Source organism: Carcharhinus amblyrhynchos, chromosome 9 (genome assembly GCF_965287045.1).
Source record: "Carcharhinus amblyrhynchos chromosome 9, sCarAmb.v2.hapA, whole genome shotgun sequence".
NCBI classification, from domain to species: domain Eukaryota; kingdom Metazoa; phylum Chordata; class Chondrichthyes; order Carcharhiniformes; family Carcharhinidae; genus Carcharhinus; species Carcharhinus amblyrhynchos.
Genome location: NC_137332.1, coordinates 74257089 through 74280339, shown reverse-complemented (window position 1 = coordinate 74280339; position 23251 = coordinate 74257089). Strand labels below are relative to the sequence as shown.

General features: G+C 42.4%; 1 protein-coding gene across 2 annotated transcripts in view; it reads right to left on the bottom strand.

Annotated features, from left to right (window-relative positions):
- LOC145347944 (uncharacterized protein C1orf21-like) overlaps nucleotides 1-23251 on the bottom strand; it is a 206739-nt gene that overhangs the window by 159073 nt on the left and 24415 nt on the right. The gene's annotated exons all lie outside the window — the stretch shown is intronic.

Genomic DNA, 23251 nt, shown 5'->3' with positions numbered 1-23251 from the left:
TATATTTTAAGTGCAGCCTAAGATTCTATAAAGCTGCAACATGACTTGCCAATTTTTAAATTCAAACTCTGGCCAATAAAGGCAAGCATGCCGTATGTCTGCTTGAGTACCTTCTCCACCTGCATTGCCATTGACAGTGACCTGTGTACCTGTATACCCAGATCCCTTTGCCTATCAATACTCCTCAGGGTTCTGCCATTTACTATACATTTCCTTTCTGTATTAGACCTTCCAAAATGCATTACCTTGCATTTGTCTGGATTAAACTCCATCTGCCATCTCTCCACCCAAGTCTTCAACCAATCTATATCCCGCTATATCCTCTGATGGTCCTCATCGCTATCTGCAAATCCACCAACCTTAGTGTCGTCTGCAAACTTACTAATAAAACCAGTTACGTTTTCCTCCAAATTGTTTATATATATTACAAACAGCAAAGGTCCCAGCACTGATCCCTGAGTAATGCCACTTGTCACAGCCCTCCATTCAGAAATGCACCCTTCCACTGCTACCATCTGTCTCTATAAGAACTCTATGACCGAGTCAGTTTTGTATCCACCTTGCCAGCTCACCTCTGATCCCATGCAACTTCATCTTCTGCACCAGTCTGCCATGAAGGACTTTGTCAAAGCCTTACTGAAGTCCATGTAGACAACATCCACTTTCCTACCCTCATCAATCATTTTCGTCACTTTCTCGAAAAACTCGATCAAGTTCGTGAGACACGAGCTCCCCTTCACAAAACCATGTTGCCTCTCACTAATACGTTCACTTATTTCCAAGTGGGAATAAATCCCAACTCGAAGAATCCTCTCCAATAATTTCCCCATCACTGATGTAAGGCTCACTGGCCTGTAATTAACTGGATTATTCTTGCTATCCTTCTTAAACAAAGGAACAACACTAGCTATTCTCCAATCCTCTGGGATACCCTGTTTGTGATCAGAACTCCCACCTCACCTAACAAAGGCACAAAGCCCCAAAAGCTAGTGACATGTGCTACCAAATAACCCTGTTGGACTTTAACGTGGTGTTGTGAGACTTATTACTGTGTTGTCCCCTCCCTGTAGCCAGTGAGGATACAAAGATTTCTCTCAAGGCCCCAGCAATTTCCTCCCCTACCTCTTCAGTATTCTGGAGTACATCCTATCAGGCCCTGGGGACTTGTCTACCTTAATGCTTCTCAAGAACTACAAAACCTCCTCCTTTTTGATCTCAACATGACACAAACAGTCAACACATTCATTCCCAGGCTCGTCATCTACCAGGTGCATCCGGATGTCAACTACTCATTTAATACCTTGCCCATTTCCTCTGGGTCCACAAATAGATTCCCTCTCTTGTCGTTGGCAGACCCACCATCTCACTGGCTACTCTCTTGCTCTTCATATATGTATAAAAAGCCTTGGGAATTTTCATAATCCTGCTCGCCAATGCTTTTCCATGATCCCTTTTAGTCCTCTTTATTCCTTGCTCAAGTTCCTTTCTACTTTCCCTGTATTCCACACTTGCTTCTTGTGTTCTCAGCCTCCTAGTTTTGACAAATGCCTCCTTTTTCTCTTTGACAAGGCTCACAATATCTCTCTCATTATCCAAGGTTCCCAAAACTTGCCACACTTATCTTTCACCCTTACAGGAATGTGCTGGTCCTGAATCCCTGTCAACTTATACCTGAAAGCCTTCCACATGGCAGATGTTGATTTGCCCTCAAACATCTGCCCCTAATATATATTCTTCAGTTCCTGTCTAATATTGTTGTAATTAGCCTTCCCCCCAGTTTAGCACCTTAACTTGAGGACTAACGCTTATCTTTATCCATCAGTACCTTAAAGCTTACTGAATTGTGGTCACTGTTCCTGAACTGCTCACATACTGAAACACTGACCACCTGGCTGGGCTCATTCCCTAATACCAGGTCCAGTATGGCCTCTCCCCTTGTTGGACTATCTACATACTGTTTCAAGAAGCCCCCTGGATGCTCCTTACAAGCTCTACCCCATCCACATCCCTAGCAATGAGTCCCAGTCAATATAGGGGAAGTTAAAATCTCCCACCACAACAACTGTTACTTTTACACCTTGCCAAAATCTGCCTACATATCTGTTCCTCTATCTCCTGCTAGCAGTTGGGTGGCCTATGGTAAACCCCCAACACTGTGACTACACCTTTCCTATTCCTGAGCTCTACCCATGTTGCCTCACTGTATACGTCTTCCAAGATGTCCTCCCAGAGTATAGCTGTGATATTCTCCTTAACCAGTCATGCAACTCCCCCACCCCTTTATATCTCCCTCTATCCCACCTGAAACATCTGTATCCTGGAATGTTAAGCTGCCAATCCTGTCCTTCCCTTAATCAAGTCTCTGTAATGGCAACAACATCATAGTTCCTAGTACTAATCCAAGCCCTAAGTTCATCTGCCTTACCTGTTACACTTCTCGCATTGAAATACTTCAGTCCACCAGACCGTTTTTGGTTAACAACCTGACCCTGCCTGCTGTTTCTCCGAGTCTGACTGGCCCTGCTCTCTGGTTCCCCTTCAGCTATTTCACCTTTGCTTTGGTTCCCACCCCCCACCAAACTAGTTTAAATCCTCCCACATGACACTAGCAAACTTCCCAGCCAAAATATTTATGCCCTTCCGGGTTAGATGCAACACATCTTCTTGCACAGGTCCCAGCTGCCCCGGAAGAGATCCCAATGGTCCAGATATCTGAAACCTTCCCTCCTGTTGTTTAGGCAACAAACAACTGTTTAGCCATGTGTTGAGCTGCACTATGTTCCTATTCCTAGCCTCATTGGATTACTCCCTGTGCCATGTGCCAGAGATTACAACCCTAGAGGTCCTGCTTTTTAACTTTTTGCCTAACTCCCTAAACTGCTGCTGCAGGACCTCATCATTCTTCCTACCTATGTCATTAGTACCAATATGTACCACAATCTCTGTCTGTTCACCCTCTCCCTTCAGGATGCTTTCTGTACATTCAGAGACATCCTGGGCCCTGGCACCAGGGAGACAACATACCATCCTGGAGTCTCTTCCACAACAGGCCTTCCATGTTTTTCAATGCTAGGTCTCTCATTGGGGTAGTTTTTGCAAAGCTTATGGATGAGCAGGACAACCCGGATATCAATTTCCTGATTTCTGTGTTGAACCCTGCATGTCCGGATGCCAGAGGTTGGTGATGACCGATTTGCACTTTAGTAACAAGAAACACTGATTGGTCTGAATATTGTGCCATAGGACAGTGTCATAAAATCCCTACAATGCAGAAGAGGTCATTCGGCCCACTGAGTCTGCACTGACTTTCTTACACACTATCTTACCAAGGCCCTCTCCCCATAACCTCAGACATTTTCCATGGTTAATCCATCTAACTTGCATATCTTTGGACTGTGGGAGGAAACCCGAATACCTGGAAAAACCCATGCAGACACAGGGAGGATCCACAGATAGTCACCCAAGGCCAGAATTGAACCCGATCCCTGGAGCTGTAAAGCAGCAGTGCTAACTACTATGCTACCAGTGGTTGACTAGATCTCCACCACTTCTCCATAAGCATTGCCACAGGACATCAACCAATTTATAGTTTTGAAAACACATTTACAAAGCTTTTTCAGAATTCTTAACATTTTGAGTGGGCTGTTCCCCATCCCGCCCCCATTCCCTCCCCATGGTATGTTTTGCAGGGGAGGAGATCCCCTGCCAAGATCTTCTGGTCCCACAGCCGTCAATAGGGTTTCCCATTGTTCACATCCGGGGTGGGGGGGCCTGGGACTGATCAATCCTGCTGGCAGGAACCACTGAAAGATCCTGCCTTGCATATTGGATTTTCTTCCTTTTGACATTAACTTAATTCACAACTCAAAGACATGATCCCAAACATATCTTTCAATGCCTCCTACCTTCAAGAAAATAATTTGTCAAACTTCAATTAGCATGCCAAATACAGCAAATTATTTTGATTTACTGTCACATGTATTAGTATACAGTGAAAAGTATTGTTTCTTGCATGCTATACAAAGCATCCAGTACGTAGGGAAGGAAAGGAGAGAGTGCAGATGTAGTGTTACAGTCATAGTAAGGGTGTAGAGAAAGATCAATGTAATGCATGGTAGGTCCATTTAAAAGTCTGATGACAGCAGGGAAGAAGCTGTTCTTGACTCAGTTGCTACATGATCTCAAACTTTTGTATCTTTTTCCCCTTGGGAGAAGATGGAAAGAGAATGTCCAGAGTTCATGGGGTCCTTGATTATGTTGGCTGCTTTTCCAAGGCAGCAGGAAGTGTAGACACTGTCAATGGATGGATGGCTGGTTTGAATGATGGACTGGGCTTCATTCACGACTTTGTAGTTTCTTGTGGTCTATGACAGAGCAAGAGTCACATCATGCTGTGATACACCCAGAAATAATGTTTTTTTATGGTGCATCTGTAGAGGCTGGTGAGAGTTGTAGCAGACATGCCAAATTTGCTTAATCTCCTGAGAAAGTAGAGGTGTTGGTGGGCATTTTTTTACTAAAGCATCCGCATAGAGGAACCAGGACAGGTTATTGGTGATGTGGACACCTAAAAACATGAAGTTCTTGACCATTTCTACTTTGTCCCCATTGGTGTCGACAGAGAATTGCCCTCCGCTATGCTTCCTGAAGTTGATGACTATTTCGTGTTAATTACATTGATTGTCATCGTTGTCACACCAGTTCACCAGATTCTCTTTTTCCTGTCTTGTGTCACATTCCCATAGATCGCCCCAACTGTTGGAACTGATGGCTCACAGGATTGTATTGACCTCAGTTGTGACCCCCTCCTGAGTCAGAGAGGCCCAGGTCTCACTATCAATTCTCTCATGTGAAAAATAGGGCACGATGGGGAGAGAAGTGGTGTGAATCGAGAGGGAAATGAAAAAAATGCACGACTGGAAAATAATCACCAGTTATGCAAAACATTGCAACAAAATAACAACGTGCGTCTCTCCTTCCCAGACAATAATATGAAGTGTTTGGATGAGCACTTGAAATCTCATAACATTCAAGGATATGAATAAGCACTGGAAAGTAGGATTGGTGCAGATTTAGCATCGCTTCGACAGTGCAGACATATTAGGCTGAAGGGCCTCTTCTGTGCTGCATGACTATGACCAAAGTTTCTCTCTTTAGCTTTCTCACTGATAAGTTCCAGTGCTGGGGCTACTAAGTACAATACTGATACACTGTTGCCAAAGGAATAGTTACTATTATTGCTAGCTAAAGATATACTTCAGTCTTACCATCTAAAGTTTTTTTATTTTGCTGCATGCAATGGGTAAAGTGATTCTACCTCCCTGCCTGTATTATGTCAATTAAAAACTAACAAGAGCATTCACCCACTGAGCTAGAGAGGCACCTGTCTGCTGAGGAACCACACATATCTGGATCCACCATCTGTGCAAGTGATGGGCACATGCTAATTCACTGCACTGTATTTTGGGGCAGGGTGGAGAACAAGTACTCATTCAAGAGTGGTGGTGGGTGAGCGGATTTGGCTGCCGTCGGTGGTGGTGGAGGCGCACTCGTTGGGGTCTCTTAAGAGACTTCTGGATGCTGAAGGGCCTGTACTGCGCTGTAATGTTCTACGTTCTATAGTTTAGGTTAGATGGTCATTAGATTGGTTCCACTGGTCAGCGCAACATCGAGGGCTGAAGGGCCTGTACTGCACTGTAATGCTCTATGAGTACATGGGATTTAATAGGATTGAGGGTTATAGGTAGGCCTAGTAGGTAGGGATATGATCAGCGCAACTTGTGGGCCAAAGGGCCTGTTTGTGCTGTGGTTTTCAATGTTCTATGTTAAGATCTCATTCACAAGCCAGGGTGCCTGGCTGGTCATTCTTTCTCAGAGTCAAATGGCCTGCTGGATCAGCCTACATATGAAAAACTGCCAAACAAACTATGAGTTACTGACACCTATAGAACTACTGGCTCAAACACATTGCTCCTTTAGGAAAACAAGTAAAAATGTTGTTTCCTGGTGACAATGGAAAGGGGGGGTTGTGGGGGGGGCATTGAGATGTGGTTGGAATTACACTACACCATAAAGCAACAGGTTTACTTGCTTGATTCATCACCGAAGCAGTGATTCCCACTACGATTGCCATTATCGCCGCAGATGATGTGTTGGATGAATCCAGCTTAACATTAAAGGGCAATGTAACGGCAAATGATTGTGACTTAAGTTTTACTCGAAAGCAAAATAGAAATTCAGAGAAAATTCAGTGGATTTATGAGACACATGCAGGTAATACATTCTTGTATGCCTATAGATTTTTTTTAGAACAGAACCATCTACTTTTTAAAAAAAATTCCTCTCATTGATAATCTCTAGTCATTCATTATATTTAGAATTCTCTAGATTTTCTCTGCCTCATTCTTGTTGCCCACTAGTGTAACACAATTGCTAAATTGCATTGTTCAATAATCTACTGCTTAGTATTGTAAATGTAATCTGAACTGCTCAGAGTGACAACATATTCTGCAAGATAGCAATGCAAGATGATGAGCGTGGGAAGAATTACTCAAGCAATACTCAACCAAATATAATGATACCTGTAATCATTTCACTTTTTGGCGTGTTGTTTTACAAAATAACTGCAAATTCAACCAGCTTTAAAAATAATTTACAATGCAGATTATCAGTCTTCACTGAAAGATTCAGATCATAAAGAAAAGGCTTGCATTTATAAAATATCTCTCATGGCGTTAGGTTGCCCTATAAGATTTTAAAGCCAATGAAGTACTTTTGAGGTGCCGACACTGCTGCAACTTTGAAAATTGCTTGCAGCGTTTCCTAACAGCAAGCTCCCACAAACAGTAATGTGATAGTGACCACATAATTTTTTTTTACACTCTAGTCTGAAATGGAGTTACAGAAACTAATGTTCAGGTCACCTTTTACACTTTGAAAGTTGCATTTTTATAGAATATTCTAGACCTATCCACGATTCAAAGCTCCCTGCTTAAAAATGTGGAGAAATATTGCTACATAGAATGTTTCACTGGACAAGATTAAATAAATTATTCATAATTTACATTCATGGATCTTTGCTGAATTATTCAACTATGCTCTCAGGCCAGTCACGCCTGCTTTTCTGGCCTCCCCCCAAGTGGGTTCACTCAGCCTTTGCCTGTAGCTCCTCAGTCTATAGCCTCAGGGAATATGCTAGTAGCCACAGTTAAAAGTTTAGTACTGTTCCATGAAATGAACCCAAATCCGCACCCTCACAACAGCGCTAAATTTGTTAGATGTACTGAGGAGAATGGTTGCACAAAGGAATACTTCAAACTGAAACTCCTATGAACTGCTGAGTACATTTCACAAGCAAATGTTATCTTCAAATCTACTTCAGTAACACATGTTCAGTAAGTGACTTGTGTAAATCTCAAAACTTTTTTGCCATCATTGTGTCTCGTCCCAAACTATCCAGTGAAACTCCAGCAGCCATGTGCGGGTGAATGCCTAAGAAATGAATATGCATGACAGAGGTTTAAATATTACAGTATGGGCTACTGACTTAATACAATAACTTCCAGCCTCAGCCAACAATTCAGACCATTATGTTCTCAATGCTACATATCATGGGTGCTGAAGCTAAATAATAATATTTGCAATGGATGTAATTCAAGTAAACTTAAGAGAAGAAATCTTGGCTCCATTTGGAAGCACATATCAAAAAAGGTGAATATGAAATAAACATACAAAAAGTGAATAAAAACATGAATAAAACTTTTGGCTGCTTCAACAACCAGCTGTATTTAGTGACAGGAATTTTGAAATAAATTATAATTGATTTGGAAATGGGTATGAAAAGAAGAACACATCTGCTGACAAGGGTAATTTAAGAGAATGTAAAAGAGTAAGAGTGCAGAGATGGCTAGCTGAGAGGCCAGATATGTGGCTAATGCAGTTCACTGGGGCACAAGTGTGAAATTGAGAGGTTTGTGAAACAGAAAAATGAATATATCTCCAAAACAGCATAAATTTTAAAAGAATGTAAGAGAATAAAATACACAAATCTTTAGAGATGGGTTACGGAGTGGAAACATTTATTGAAAGGTCAGCACAGTAGCACAGTGGTTAGCACTGCTGCTTCACAGCTCCAGGGACCTGGGTTTGATTCCCGGCTTGGATCACTACGTGTGTGGAGTTTGCACGTTTTCCTCATGTGTGGGTTTCCTCCGGGTGCTCCCGTTTCCTCCCACAGTCCAAAGATGTGCAAGTTAGGTTGATTGGCCATGCTTAAAAATTGCCCCTTAGTGAGATACGTAGGTTAGCAGGTAAATTTGTAGGAATATGGGGGTAGGGCCCGGGTAGGATTGTGGACGATGCAGACTCGATGGGCCGAATGGCCTCCTTCTGCACTGCAGGATTTCTATGATTTCTAAAAGGCAACTATATATAAACAAATAAATAAATTATATATTATATACAACATGAGAGGGAAATCTTTATCAACGGACATCAAGACAAACTATTAAAATGACACAGAGGACAACAATAATGAGTGAAACTGTGGCAGGTGGAAAACATTACTCTGGAATAAGAACATAAGAAATAGGAGCAGGAGTAGGCCATCTAGCCCTTCAAGCCTGCCCCGCCATTCAATAAGATCATGGCTGATCTGAAGTGGCTCAGTTCCACTTTCCCACCCTCCCCCCATAACCCTTAATCCCCTCGCTTATCAAAAACCCATCAACCCGCATCTTAAAAATATTTAGCGAGGCAGCCTCCACCACTTCAACGGGCAGAGAATTCCAGAGATTCACCACCCTTTGAGTGAAGAAGTTCCTCCTCAACTCCGTTCTAAACCGCGCCTCCTTTATCTTGAGGCTGTGCCCCCTAGTCCTACTGTCCTTTCTGAGCGGGAAGAGCCTCTCCACCTCTATCCTATCCATCCCATTCATCATCTTATACGTCTCAATGAGATCTCCCCTCATTCTTCTAAACTCTAACAAGTACAAGCCTAGTTTATTCAGCCTCTCCTCATAGCTCAACCCCCTCAACTCCGGCATCAGCCTAGTAAACTTCCTCTGCACTCCCTGCAAGGCCAAAATATCCTTGCGTAAGTGCAGCGACCAAAACTGCACACAGTACTCCAGCTGTGGCCTCACCAGTGCCCTATACAGCTGCAGCAAGACCTCCGTACTTTTATATTCAATCCCCCTCGCTATGAAGGCCAGCATCCCATTCGCCTTCCTGACCACCTGCTGCACCTGCAGGCTGGGTTTTTGCGACTCATGCACAAGGACCCCAAGGTCCCTCTGCACCGTCGCCTGCTGCAGTTTTTCACCACGTAAGTAATAGTCCTTCCGACCATTATTCCTATCAAAGTGGACCACCTCACACTTGCCAACATTAAATTCCATTTGCCATTTCCTGGCCCATTTGCCCAGCATATCTAGATCCTTCTGCAGACTCTCCACACCCTCCGCGCAATTTGCCGTTCCACCAATCTTGATGTCATCAGCAAATTTCGACACCATACACCCGGTTCCCTCCTCCAGATCATCTATATAAATGGTAAATAGCTGAGGCCCCAGCACCGACCCCTGGGGCACTCCACTAGTCACCAACCGCCAATCCATATAGCACCCACTGACCCCCACTCTCTGCCTCCTATTTGACAGCCAAACCTCTATCCACGCTAACACCCTACCCCCAACTCCATGCCCCCTTACCTTCTGCAATAACCTCTTGTGAGGTACCTTGTCAAATGCCTTCTGAAAATCAAGAAAGACCACATCCACCGGCTCTCCTCTATCCACCGCCCTAGACACATCCTCATAGAACTCCAATAAATTTGTCAGACACGACTTCCCCTTAACGAAACCGTGCTGCGTCTGCTCTATCAAGCAATTCCCCTCAAGATGCCTCGCTATTTCCTCCTTGGTGACAGATTCTAACATTTTACCTACAACAGATGTTAAACTAACCGGCCTATAATTCCCTGCCTTTTGCCTGCCACCCTTCTTAAACATTGGCGTAACATTAGCCGTTTTCCAATCTTCCGGCACTTCCCCGGAATTCAGCGACGTTTGGAAAATAACCACCAAGGCATCCACTATCACCTCCGCCATTTCTTTCAGAACCCTCGGATGCATTCCATCCGGTCCTGGGGACTTGTCCACAATCAGTCCCTCCAGTCTGTCGAGCACCGCCTCTCTAGTAACAATAATGTCATTGAGACCCTCCTGTCCTACCATCTTTCCATCGCTAACACCCAGCAAATTATTCACGTCTCCCTCCGTGAAGACCGAAACAAAAAAGTTATTCAAGACCTCAGCCATTTCCCCATCCCCTACCACTAAGTCCCCCCTCTCATCCTCTAAGGGTCCAACGTTCACCCTAGCCAGCCCCTTCCTTTTTATATATTTATAAAAACTTGCTATCTTTTTTATATTAAGCGCTAGCCCAGCTACATAGTTTCTCCTACCCTTCTTTATCAACTTCTTTGTCAATCTTTGTTGACATTTGAACCTCTCCCAATCCTCTTCTCGCCCACTACTGTTAGCTACTCTAAACGCCGCCGCTTTTAATTTAACACTTTCCTTCACCTCCTTCGTTATCCACGGCTTATTACCTCTCCTCCTACAGTCCTTTTTAACCATCGGAATAAATTTCTGCTGAGCACCAAGAAAGATCTCCTTAAAGATCCTCCACTGCTCCTCAGCAGACCTACCTTCCAACGTGCTCCCCCAATCAACATTCGCCAATTCTTCTCTCATCCTTCCATACTCCCCTCTGTTCAAACAAGAACCCAGGAACCCACTTTCTCCTCCTCCATCTGCACCAGAAACTCCACCATACAATGATCACTCTCCCCAAGAGGATCCTTCACCACAAGGTCCCTAATTCTACCCGCCTCATTACAGAACACCAGATCCAAGATAGCTCACTCCCTCGTCGGCTCCGACACACACTGTTCAAGGAAACTACCCTGGCAGCATTCCAAGAACTCCTCCTCGAGCCCATCGCGTCCAACATGGGTCGACCAATCAATATGTAGATTGAAATCCCCCATAATTATCACCGTTCCATTCCTGCACGCCACACTTTGCACGTTAACAGCCCGCCCCACCTCCAGATCATTATTCGGGGGCCTATAGACGACACCCACCAGTGTTTTCCTCCCTTTGCTGTTCCTAATCTCCACCCACAACGATTCCACTTTCTGCTCTTTGGTTCCTATATCATCCCTTGCTACCACCCTGATGCTATCCTTAATCAGCAGAGCTGCGCGCTCCCCTTTTTCCTCCCGCCTATCCTTCCTAAACACTTGATACCCCTGGACATTCAGCTCCCAGTCCCTGTCACCTTGCAGCCACGTCTCTGTAATGGCCACCAGATCATATCCATTTGTGCTGATCTGCGCCACCAGCTCATCCACTTTATTCCGAATGCTTCGTGCATTTAGATAAAGTGCCTTCATCCCAGCCTTTACCTGGACCCTATTTGCCAGAACACCATCAACCATACTCACGCCCCCTACTCCCTTTATTATTGGGACATCCTCGGCCTCTTCCCTTACCTGTACCCTCTCCTTAACTTTAGACCCCGTAATGTCACCTACGCTCGCACCCTCCTCACCACCACTGCCCCCCCCCCCCCCAAATTAGTTTAAAGCCCTACCTACAGTCCTATTTACACGATTCACCAGGACTCTGGTCCCAGCACGGTTCAGACCAACCCCATCCCACCCGAACAAGTCCCACCTACCCCAATACTGATGCCAATGCCCCATAAATTCAAACCCATTCCTCCCACACCAATCCCTGAGCCACCCATTCACTTCCTTAATCTTATCAACCTTACGCCCATCTGCACTCAGTTCAGGCAGTAGCCCAGAGATAACCATCTTGTCAGTTCTACTTTTTAATTCCATTCCCAGCTTTTCATACTCCCTCCCCAGATCCTCAGTTTGCATTTTGCCTACGTCGTTGGCACCCACATGTACTACAACGACCGGATTCTCACCCTCCCACTCCAGGTTCCTCTGCAGCCCAGATGTGACATCCTGGACCCGAGCACCAGGCAGACAACACACCCTTTTGTGCACTTGGTCATTGTGACAAAGGACAGTGTCAATACCCTTAACCCCACTGTCCCCAATTACAACTACGTTCCTTATCGCCTTCTCTTTGCCTATATCCTGCGTCTGCATCACTGTACTGTGTGCAGTTTGCTCACCAACCTCACCTCCCTCGTTCTCGTCCACACTGGAAGCAAGGACCTCAAACCTGTTATGCAGATTGAGAGGCTGAGGCATCCGGTCCCCACCCTCCTTCCTCCTCTCAGCAGCCCCCTCTTGTTCCTGACCCTTAGAGTTAGCCAGTCTAGGGGGGGTGGTTGTCTCTTGCACCCCATTGACAGTGGCACCCTCTCTCCCCCTGATGAGCCTCAGTGTCTGAAGGTCAGAGGCCAGCTCATCTATCTTGAGCTGGAGCTCCTCCAGCAACCTGCACTTACTGCAGACATGGTCACTGGGAAGGACCCTGGGGTCCACCAGCTCCCACATCATACAGAAACAGCACATCACATGCCCCTCCATTATTCACTGTAGTAGTATTGAAAATTTCCACACGAACTTACCTGGCCCTTTTTCTCCCCAGCCCTTTGATCCTAAGCCCTAATAGCTCACTCTGCTTCCCTCTCACTCCGCTGCCCGCTGTCTACACCAGGCCTCCTTTTAAACCTGGCGCTGTTTTAAAGCCTGCTCACCCACAAATCCTTGCTATCCACTCCCTTAGAATTCTTTAAGCCGTAAATACAAAAAGCCCGCAGAAATGCTTTTAAATGATTTAAACAGTTCTACAAGGTAAGTTCTTACTACGAAAGTGCTTTAAACTTATTTAAACAGGTTTTTAACAGGTAATTTCTTATCTGACTCTCTGCTCCCTCACTCGTCTGCTCCAGCAAACAATGGAAGGCTTCAATGCTGGTTATAAAACCAAAACACCAACTGACCTTAATCTGCATGGATTCATGGAAATAAAAAACTGAAAGTTTCATGGGGGTCATCAATATCTATGTGGGCCATTTGAATTTTTAAGATGAGTACAAGTGACCATATGCATCCAAATTTTACTACTGGTCAGGTAACATTCATTCTGCTGAAGTCTGACAAAAACTGTCTCATTGCCAGTTCAAGATATGAGACATCCAGCCATTAAGCTAGTTGTGGCCATATCATAACTTTATTTAGATAATTTTACTTTTTCATATAATTTATACAATAGCAGAGCTACCTTTCAAAAGGCATGTCACAAAGGAAAAGATAAATTGAAAACAAAACTTGGCCTCAACAAAGAAAATGCAGCTAAAAGGCAAGATTTGTGCACAACAACTTTGCCAGTACTACTGCACAAACATTATAAAGTATGGAATCACCTGGGCAATGCAACCCTTTCCATTCCAGAAATCTTAGTGTGTAAATTAACAGTCATAATTGACTCATGTCTGGAACTGGTTTCCATTAGATTTGCTTCAACAGATCCAAATTTGGTTATATGGCCAATGATTCAGTCATGATTCAACTAATAATCAACACCAGCTGCATTTCTGCACTAGGTAGTTCTGCTAAGTTCAGACATTAATCTTGATTCACTGATTAACAGGAGCCAAACATTTGCAGTAACACAAGGAAGAGTGGGCAGATGATAATGCATGGTAACATCCCTGGACGAGTAATCTAGAGGCTCTGGGGGTACGGGTTCAATTCCCACCATGGCTGCTGGTGGAATTCCAATTCAATTAATAAATCTGGAATATAAAGTTATTCTCAGTGACCATGATAATCGTAGATTGTTGTGAAAACCCACCTAGTTCATTAATGCCCAGACCCACATCACATGGCTGACTCTTTTAACTGCCCTCTGAATGGCCTAGCAAGCCAATCATTTCAAGGGCAATTAAGGATGGACAATAAATGGTGGCCTTGCCTCCTTCATCATTCAATGCCATTTGTTTGCAGTTAGCTAACAAAATTGAGAACAGCTTCTGATATGCACAATTAGTTAGATTTACAACTGTGAATTTAGGCTTTAACATTTTTGCCCACAGAGTAAGAAGTACAAACTAATAAAAGAATAGGGAGGACACCAAGACATCCCAGACTTTGGTGAAAACAATGGGACAAGGGAGCTCCTTATGAGATTTAATGATTGAGAAACAAAGTGAAAGGACTGAGAAGGCGACTGTATTGGGGCGGGGCGGGGAGTTGTTCAATGTCAAATCAGGAAGAGAGAAAGAAAGAATGAAGGGAAAACACAGTGAGAGAAAAGAAAAGCTAGATTTTTCAAATTTAATGCTTTTAAAATCTAAAATAATTCACAGGCTGAAGAAATGAGATCTCACATTTAAAGCTATTTACTTTTTAGTAGCAGAGGTCGATTGAATCACAGAATTGTTATAGCACAGAAAGAGGTAATTCAGCCTATCATGCCCAGACTGGCTTTCCGAATGAGCAATTCACTTGGTGCGCTTCTCCCTGTACATTTTTCAATCTCTGATAACAGCAAGGCTGGCAATCAGGGCAGGGGCATGGGTTTCTCAGGGTAGGCTAGCAATCAGAAGGGGGAGGCCGACCATAGGAAGGTCAGCATACATCCACACCGACAGATCGGCATGTAAGCAGTGGCCCACTCAGCACTACGCTACCAGTTTCAGGTGGAAGGAGGCCCTGTTCTCCACTTTTCAGAGTGAATCAGTCTGAGGCACATTGTGATGATAAATAAGCTCAAAAAACAGACAAGAAATTATCCTGTTTTCCTGTCCGCTGGGCACTTAGTTTTGTTTTGCGAAAATCTCAGAGTACTGTAGATTCAGGAATCATTCTTCCTGGATTGGGAACTTGCTCATGTCACTCTGCTTTTTCAGAAGGATGAGAGGGGATATCCAGAGAATTACAGACTAGTTAGCCTAACATCTGTGGTGGGGAAATTGGTAGAGTCTATAAACATAGATAGAGTAACTAAACACCTTGAAATTTTTCAGTTAATCAGAGTGCTAGCGTGGATTCATGACAAGTAAGTCATGTCTGACAAACCTCAGTGAATTTTTTGAAGAGGTTACTAAGGTAGTGGACAGGGGAATGTCTGCAGATGTGGACTTCCAGAAGGCCTTTGATAAAATCACACACAAGAGACTGTTAACTAAAGTAGAACCCCATGGAACTGAGGGCAAATTATTGACAAGACTGGGAAATTGGTTGAATGGTAGGCGATAGAATTTAGGGGTAATGGGTAGGTACTCAAGTTGGTGGGATGTGACTAGTGGCGTCCCACGAGGATCTGTGTTAGGGCCTCAATTGTTCACATTATTTATTAACAACTTGGATAATGGCATGGAAAATCATATATACATATTTTCTGATCACACAAAGTTAGGTGGCATTGTAGATAATAACATAAAATTACAAAGGGATATTGATAGATTAGATGAATGGGCAAAACTGTGGCAGATGGATTTCAATCTAAGCAAGTGTGAGGTTATTTATTTTGGACCAGAAAGGATGGATCAGAGTACTTTCTAGACGGTATGAAGTTAAATACACTGAATGTCTGAAGAAACTTAGGGGTTCAGGTATACACATCTTTAAAATGCCACGAACAGGTGCACAAAATAATCAAGGCGGCTAACGGATTCCTGGCCTTTATATCTTGATGTCTGGAGTATAAAGGACACAGAAGTTATACTGCAAAAATCCAAAACCCTTGTTAGATCCTAAATGGAAGTACTGAGAGCAGATCTGGGCACCACACCTTAGAAAGAATATATTGGCCATGGAGGGAGTGCAACATACCTTTACAACAATGATATCTGGGCGCCAGGGGTTTAATTATGAGGAGAGATTATATAAATTAAGCTTGTTTTCCCTAAAATTCAGAAGGTTAAGTGGTGATCTGATCAAAGTCTTCAAGATAGTAACAGGAAAGGACAAGGTAGATAAAGATAAAACCTAGTTCCACTGGTTGGAGATGCTAGAATTGGGGAAGTAGTCTACAAATTAGGGCCAGACCATTCAGGAGAGATTTTAGGAAGCAATTCTACAGACAAAAAAGTGGTATGGGTTTGGAATTCACTTCCATCAATGGCAGTTGATGCTAGATCAGCTACTTTCTTTAAGTCTGAACTAGATAAATTTTTGTTAAGCAAAGGCATTCAGGGATTATGGGCCAAAGGTAGCTATATGGAGTTAGGCCACAGGTCAGTCTTGTTCCCATTAAAGTTTATTTACTAGTGTCACAAGTCGGCTTACATTAACACTGCAATGAAGTTACTGTAAAAATCAGATAGCAGAATACCTTGATGGGCTGAATGGCCTATTCTATTCCTACGCTCCCAAAGTGCAACACCCAGATTTGGACAATACTCCAGCTGGCCGAACTAGTGCCTTACAACATATGAACAACAGGCCATTCAGCCACTTGAGCCTGCTCCACAATTTATCACGTTGATCTAATAGTAACCTCAAATCTGCCTCTTGCCTACCCGTAATAAACTATCGCTCCCTTGCTTACCAAGAATCTATCCACCTCTGTCTTAAAAATATTCAAAGACTCTGTTTCCACCACCTTTTCAAGAAGAAAGTTTCAAGGACTCACAACCTTCAAGGAAAAAATTGCCTCATCTCCATTTTAAATAGGCAACCCCTTACTTCTAAACAGTGACCCCTAGGTCTAGCTATGCCCACAAGAGGAAAAATACTGTCTACATCCATGCCATTAAGACCCCTCAAGATCTTGAATGTTTCAATTAATTTTCCTCTTTTAAATACAAGTTCAACATAACCTCCCTGCACCTGTACTCTACGCCAGAGGTTCCTAAACAATGTGCCGCAGCACACGGGCATGCTGTCAAGACCTCACAAATGTGTTGCAAAATAAGATTATTTACATTAACGTGTAATCATTTTTAAACCAAATCTAAGCTTCATTTTCTGCTCTGTGGTAGGCATCTCCAAGTCCCAATGACCCTCGGACTTCCCACGCATGTGCCAGCTAGGAATAGGCCACACATGTGTAGTTTGGGTTTTCTTTTTACATTAGTTACACCCATGCTCATGACCAATGTAAAACATGGTTCTCTCTCGGCACAGTTTAGAATAGTAACATAAAGCATCCCAAACTGCGCATTTGCAGCTTTCCTGGCTGATGCATGCACGAGATCCCAAATTCTTTGGGAATTGGAAATGCTGACCACGGAGTTGGAAGACAAAGGCTCTGGGTGCCTATGCAAAAAAAGGGCACAAAAGCAAGGGAGACAAGGAGAAATTGAAAAACACTGAAGAGAAAACAGAGAAGGGAGTGGGAGGAAGTTCCCAGTAACAGATAAAGACAGAGGTAAAAAAAAGGAACCAACAAAATTAAGACAAGGAGGAACAGTCACCTATATTGTATTTAGCATGCAAATGGTGATAAGGCTTTCATTGTAAATTTCTTAAACTAATGAGAGTTGTATTAAATGGTGGCTTCATATGGTTTTCGGAGGTTTGAGAGATAAAAGGCTTTTGTGAGAGGGTGGTTCAGTTCAAGAAAACAAGAGGTGTGCCTCAAAGTTTTTTTATTGTATAAAGATGGGCTATGATGTGAAAAGGGTTGGGAACCTCTGCTCTATGCTGCTATTAATAAAGCCTAGGATATTGTGTTTAATTAACTGCTTTCTCAACCTGTCCTACCACCTTCAATTGCATATGCATGTGTACCCACATCTCTCCACTCCTGCTCCAACTTCTACCCTTCGTTTCATGTTGTCTCTCCATCTTCTGCTTACCAAAATGATTCATTTTACATTTCTCCAAATTGAGCTTCATCCACCATCTGTCCGCTCATTCCACCCACTAGTTTATGTTCTTTTGCAGCTCTACACTATGCTTATCAGTTCACTTCCAAGTTTTGTATCATCCATAGATTTTGAAGTTGTGTCCTGTACCCCATGGTCCAGTTATATGCATCAGGAAAAGCAAGGCTTCCAGCTGCAACCCCTGGGAAACTCCACTACAAACCTTCCTTCAGTCTGAAAAATATCCATTAACTACTACTGTTTCCTGCCATTCAGCAACTGCGTATCCATGCACCTACTGTCCTTTTTAATTCCTTGAGCTGTAACAATGATCACAAATATGTTGTGGTGCACTATAACAAATGAATTTTAAAAGTGCACATACAGCGCATCAACAACATTACCCACCTCAGTTCTTGATTATACTACGATTTCAAAAAAAACTGTTGCAAGTTAGTTAAACACGGTTTTCCTCTAATGACTGGCAATCATTAATAATTATGATGCTGACGAAAGGACACTTACACACTGTGAATTACTAGATTTAATTTCGGTGGTGAATGCAATGAGCAATTAATGTGCAACTTCATGAAAATCATGAGGAGGGTAAGCACAAGATGCTGCTTTTGCAAAGCTGACAAAAGTACCAACTGACCAAAAATTTACAGTGATTCGCAATTCACAAAATATTGTTCCCTTTCAACATGTTGCTGGTTCATTTCCAGACTGACTACAGCACCGTTCAGACACCATTATTTTTCAGTAAAATCTGGCCCAGTCGTTCTTGAAAATGCCAACTGTCCCAATACCAGCAGCTTTTTTCAGTAAGAGAGTTGCAAATATCTAAGAACTTTAGTGCAAAACAGTATTTTGTTGATAAATAGCTCAGCTCTAATTTTATGATGTTCCCCTGTCACTGAACACCCACCAGAGGGAATAGTTTATCCACATCTACCCTATCAAAATATTACCCTCAATTTTTCACACTCACAAGAGTATACAACTGGCTTCATAGCTTAACCCTCCAGGCTTGATATCATTCTGATGAATCTGCATAGTAGCCCATCTAAAGATAATTTATCCTTCCTGAGGTGAGCTCCCTAAAATTGAACTCAGTATTCTAGATGAGAGTCTGACCAACACACTATACAACTGTAGAATAACATCCCAGTTACAGAAACTGAAATCTCACAAGGATATTTTGGAAGAGGAAGATAGGTGCAAAGTTCTAAATATAGAAGACTGTGGCAAGATATAACATACCCTACCTACGTGGATCATACTTCACAAACTCCAAAAATGTACTGGCTTCCTGCTCCCCACACAGATTTTCTTCTCAAAACTATTGCTGCCTTAAAAAAAAACCTTTTTTATTTGTTTTCAAAAAAGATCAAAAGGTTAAGTGAGGACTTCAACTAGAAAACTAAATAAACATAGATTTACAGTTTATTCATCTAACCCTGCATTTTAGAAAACATTTTATGATTCTTCATAAGTGCTGGTGTATTTACTTTAATGAAAAGCAGTCCGATTCAAGCTTTGGCATCAAGGGCAACAACACTTTCAAAAGGGAAAAGGCAAGTTACTTTGCACATATTATGCAGCATTTAAGTTCAATTCAGCTTCATAATATCCAAGATTAGAAATTTGTGATGCTTAAAAAGGATGAACATGAGAGAAAGCTTATTTGCAATGTTACAGAAAATACTTGGCTGATATATAGGGAACATACCAGAAACCAATCAAGTAACACCCTTTGCTCCACCACTGGCAAACATGCCTTCAGCAACCTAAGCCCTTAGGTTCTGGAATTCCTTCCTGAAACCTCTTCATCTCTTTTTCTTCCTTTAAAATATTCCTTTAAACCTACTCCTTTGACCAAGCTTTTGGTCACTTATTCTAATATCTCATGAGGTTCAATGCCAAAAATTGTCTGGTTGTGCTGTGAAGCACTTTGGGACGTTTTTACTATGGTGTAAGATTTTCAAAATATGCTGTCATTTTTAAATAGTCATCAATTAAAGGCAGGAAGTAAAAGACAAAACAATCTGAAGTCATTGAAATATCAACATGGAATTGGCAAATCAGTGGGAGGTGATTACACAGAAACTGGTAATGCTGCTAATAACCTTAAGGACAAATGACTAAGAATGAGATCTATAGAACAGTAATTGGATAAGTATACTTAAAACTCGGCTCAGTGTGCAAGTTTAAAAGAACAGACTTAGCAAACTTTAAACCAGAACTGGTAACACAACTTGTGAACGTCTACAGGTTTAATAAAAGGTCCCTAAAGCCCTCGTTTGGCAACTCCTTTTTAAATTATACAGTGGCTTATTTTAAACCAGTACATTGCCCCTGGGCAATACAACTACTTAAACAGAAGGGGCACAACAGCGTTACTGTTCAACACATGATTTATTCATATTTACCACAGAACTGTGTTTGTTAACATGCAGTAACTACACGTTTTCAGATCAGCAATATGTGCCAAAGGTTTAAACCTTTCACGACCACAACCACATATTTAAGTTTAAGAAGTTGAATCTTTCCAAATTATTAACATTAATAGAAAGAAATAAAAATGCAAACTCCGGAACAACCATGGTATAGTTTCAAACTGTACCAAATTTATTGCAATGAGCAGCAGCTGAATAGTTTTCAATGCACAATTCAACTTCTGAAAATAGCCTAATTATTGTTTTCAAAATCATCTGTCAGGCCCTTAGCTGTCAACAGGGCAATATTGATTAGTCTAACTGTATTTATGAATACAAGGTGAAGGGCACAACCAAAAGACAAGGCTACTGCCAGGCTAACAATCTCCAGGCTACATAGAGGATTCCCCATTCCCAAACTTAATACAGCTAAAAAGTTGTACATGCGCCGACATGCAGTACACAGGCACAATAGTTCATACAGTTTATTTATTTTTGAAAAGTGTATTGATGAATGGACAGAGCAGCCACAGAACCATAAAAATGGTTCATCTCTGGTAGGAGGGGGAGTCCTTAAGGGAGAAGGGAAGATGGTCATAGTCAAGCCAACAGATAAAATTACCAGTATATGAATCAATTTATCTTTAAAACTTGTACATTAAAACCAGGTGACAATACCCTGCTCGTTAGGATAGGAAATCCTTGAAATGGGAGCCTCAGCATCAGTGCCGAGCGCAGCTTTCTTACAGACAGGTTTTGTGAATCCCAGACAAATTGGGCAAGCCATGAAATCGTGTTTTTGGCGACAATATTTAAATGCAAAAATCCCAAGTGTCAGAAATCATGAATGAACTACTGTATTAGGCGCTGCACTTAAATCCTTTGGCAGATGTTCAACTATGGAGGCACCAGTCTGTTTAGACATAGGCAAGGTGATTCATGGACAGTGCCAAGGGGCAGACTCTAAGGCCAGAAGCAGAACACTAATTGTGCTGAGTTTAGAATTTCATTTACTGGTTTTAAACCGTCACATCGAAGCTCAGGTTTGTAACTATACTGCCTTTGCTTTTTTTATTTCATGCAGTAGAATTTTTTTGTATGCTGTAGCAAATTTGCACAAAGCTAGTTTTCACAAAATACAATGAAATAAAAAACTGGACCATAGGCTTCGAGTGTTGGTTGAGGAATAAATCTTGGCCAGGATTCCAAGGGGAACTCCCATGCTCTGAATAGTGCCATGGGTGCTTTTACATTCACTTGAGGTCAGACAGGGCATTGATTTATCTCATCTGAAAACTGACACACACTACCGTGCAGTATTCCCTTGGCTGTGCACTGGGTAAAAACTTTCTTACACATTATACTTTGAAAAGAGTCTTCCAGTTTTGTCTCCAAGTCTGGTGGATTTGTTCTCCAGTAACCTCTATGCAAAGCCTATTAAAATAAAACATGTGGCCTGGCTGTGCCCCAAGGTGTCCAGAATTGATCCTCCTCTCATCCACCCCGCACGCCACTACCCCCTCCCCGCAACCCATTATCTGCATACTGAGTTTCTTTCTGTTTTTGCTGTGAGAACAGTATTTTCAACCGTAACTGGGAGCAGGCTTTCACAAATTCAGCTGAATTTGCCCATTGGAATGTGTGTGTGCATGCTTAGTAAAACTAATGTATTTGTAGCTAGCTCTCAGGTCACAGACACACAACATACCTTATAATGCACCTCCTTCTCAGTATCCTCACCCTTCGCTATTGCATTGGGAGTGCTCACACATTCCACCACCTGCACACCATTTCCAGAACCCAAGTACTACTTCCACATTCCCAACAGTCCTAGATACCTGGATCCCATCTCATTACTCTATCAACCACTCATCCTCAACTCCAACACTTCTATTCGCAGCTTACCATCATCCACATCCTTACACCAACCATTGAATAGGGGATCGGAATAACCACTGAACTAAGCACCATGCCAGTGTTCAGCCCAAAATGCCACCCACCCATCAGCTACTTATGACATTTCTTCTTTTGTGATAAATCAGTGACCCTTTTTCCATAAACCTTTCTCCTGCTTTTGAATTCTACATCACTAAACAACAAAATGATCAAGAATTTGAATCACCCAAAAAACTATGAAGAATCCCATAAAATTCCAATGAAATACTGTATATCAGTACCCCAAACAGATTCAGCATTACATTGCTTAAATCTGCCTGTCCTTCAATTAATTGTAAGTAATACTATAAGCAGTCTACTAATTTTCAATTAGTCAAAGCTTTTTTATTTTTCTTGTTCAGTTCTTTTTTCCTCCTTCTCCTCTCAGAAGTCAAATTCCACAAACACCAATTCCATCCAGTTCCATCTTTAGTAGTCATTCTTTACATAGGACACTGCACAGGAAGGTGTCAGGTTATCTGATCATAGGAACCCTAGTCGAGACCAATGCAGATCATCTGCACAAAAGCTCACTTTCCAACAATCATGGCTAGGCAGCTAAAGATCCAAGATCTTCCTCAACACAAGGCTGCAAGGGCCCACCACCCATCTCAGGTCAGACACAAAGTTAGGATCAAAATTGGGAGCCTCCTGGTTTGTATGGCTCATTGTCACATCTTTCATTGCTCATTTACCCATGGAATCATCCTTTAAGCTCTTCCACACACTTAGCATCCATGTTATTAAAGGCAGGCGGAAGTAATGTTTTCACCTGTTTTTTAGTCTGTGAAAAGTATATCTCAAAAACTAACCAGAGGGATTTCAATGAAACCTGGTAGCCAGAGAGGACATGACCCAAGGAAGAAAGGATCAGTTAAATAAAACAACCTGCTCTTTTTTAAAAAAGTTAACTTACCCTATCTTCAAATGTTAATAGATCCTTTCCAAGATTCAGATTTGAATTTACATCTTCACCCAAAACTGACTGTGGATCAGTTGTGGATTGTCTTGGCTGGTGCTGTGAAATTGCCATTGTTGTCAAGGTGTGAGCTGAGTTTTTGGAGCAG